This window comes from Microcebus murinus, chromosome 5, assembly GCF_040939455.1.
Source record: "Microcebus murinus isolate Inina chromosome 5, M.murinus_Inina_mat1.0, whole genome shotgun sequence".
NCBI lineage: Eukaryota > Metazoa > Chordata > Mammalia > Primates > Cheirogaleidae > Microcebus > Microcebus murinus.
Genome location: NC_134108.1, coordinates 66,409,061 through 66,411,236, shown reverse-complemented (window position 1 = coordinate 66,411,236; position 2,176 = coordinate 66,409,061). Strand labels below are relative to the sequence as shown.

Below are 2,176 nucleotides of genomic sequence, written 5' to 3'. Positions count from 1 at the left end.
GCCCGGCTAATTTTTTCCATATATTTTTAGTTGGCCAATTAATTTCTTTCTATTTTTAGTAGAGACGGGGTCTCGCTCTTGCTCAGGCTGGCTTCGAACTCCTGAGCTCAAACGATCCACCGGCCTGAGCCTCCCAGAGTGCTAGGATTACAGGCATGATCCACTGCACCCAGCCAGATACTATATCTCTTATTTGCTGCCACTTCAATCTGTTCTTTTCTTCAAAGCATTTCTAACTACTTGTTTATTGTTGAAAAATACCTCCCTAAGATTTTAATAATCAATGAGACATATCTATTTGCTCCTTACTTAGAACCCTACCTGGCTTACAGCAGGTGTTCAATAAATATTTAGTGAATGAATGAATACATCAAATGCCTAATACTTTTATTTGCTAAGGAAATAAATGTATAAATATATTTAAATTTTTTCTGAGTTCAATTTTGAAATATTTCAAAATACGGGAAACAATTTCAGATGTCCATCTAGTAATACAGTTTAAGAAACATTTTAATAACAAGGTTTGAAATAAAAAGTACTTCTGATTAGCATTTATTTAACTGTTAAAAACAAAATACCTTAATTACTCCAATTTTTCTCACCTTGGAATGTCCTTCTAAGCCCAAATCATTATGTGATGCTCATCTCATATGAAATAGCCTCTCTTGACCACAATGGTTCATCATGAGCTCTCTTTGTCATGTATCAGTGGCGCTTACTCTGTACCACATAACTTTAGTATTAGGTTGGTGCAAAAGTAACTGTGGTTTCAGCATTGTTGAAATTTGCTGTTTGATATTAGAATACATTCTTAAATAAAAGTGGTTATGTTATACATCATTTTAATGTGCATTTCTCATTTTTTTTTGCTAATGACTTATGACTTGCTATTTATTTTACATTTATTTTAGACTATGGAAATGATGTTAAAGAAAAAGCAAATTTGAACAATTTTCCTATTCAAGTTCAAAATAGGTCATAAAGCAGTGGAGGCAACTCGCAGCATCAACAACGCATTTGGCCCAGGAACTGCTAACGAGCGAACGGCGCAGTGGTGGTTCAAGAAGTTTTGCAAAGGAGACGAGAGTCTTGAAGATGAGGAACGCAATGGCCTGCCATCGGAAGTTGACAGTGACAAATTGGGAGCAATCTTTGAAGCTGATCCACTTACAACTATAGGAGAAGTTGCCAAAAAACTCAATGTCGACCATTCTACAGTCACTTGGCATTTGAAGCAAATTGGAAAGGTGAAAGGCTCAATAAGTGGGTGCTTCATGAGCAGACTGAAAATCAAAAAAGTTGTTTTGAACTTCTCTTGTTTTCGTCTTCTCTTCTTGTATGCAACAATAATAAACAATTCCTCAATCGAATAGTGACATGTGACAAAAAGGGCATTGTATACAACAACTGGCAACAAGCAGCTCAGTGTTTGGACCGAGAAGAAGTTCCAAAGCACTTCCCAAAGCCAAACTTGCACCAGAAAAAGGTCATGGTCACTGTTTGGTGGTCTGCTGCCGCTCTGACTCACTACAGCTTTCTGAATCCCGGCGAAACTATTGCATCTGAGGAGTATACTCAGCAAGTCAATGAGATGCACTGAAAACTGCAATGCCTGTAGCCAGCATTGGTTAACAGAAAGGATCCAATTCTCCACGACAATCCCCAACAACATTTTGCACAACCAATGCTTCAAAAGTTAAACGAATTGGGTGATGAAGTTTTGCCTCATCCACCATATTCACCTACCTCTCGCCAAAAGACTACCACTTCTTCAGGCATCTTGACAACTTTTTGCATGGAAAATGCTTCCACAACCAGCAGGATGCAGAAAGTGCTTTGCATGAGTTCGTCGAATCCTGAAGCATGGATTTTTACCCTAAAGGTATAAACAAACTTATTTCTCATTGACAAAAATGTGTTTATTTTAGTGGTTCCTATTTAGATTTATAAAGATATGTTTGAGCCTAGTTATAATGATTTCAAATCCATGGTCCAAAACTGCAATTACTTTTGCACCAACCTAATATTTAATTATCTGTTGCCTAAAACAATTGGCTACTGTTCCACATATATTACATTAGCCCTTTTTTTTCTAAGAACAGTATAAATGGTATCACTGTATCACCTTTTTATCATAGTTACTTTGTACACATTTCTTTTTGATTCCTTATTTCTC

The 2,176-nt window shown here is 36.6% G+C and overlaps 1 pseudogene; it reads left to right on the top strand.

The window, feature by feature from the left end:
- The first annotated feature begins 914 nt into the window (after positions 1 to 914).
- LOC142871014 (histone-lysine N-methyltransferase SETMAR-like) lies at positions 915 to 1,950 on the top strand (annotated as a pseudogene).
- Positions 1,951 to 2,176: the final 226 nt, after the last annotated feature.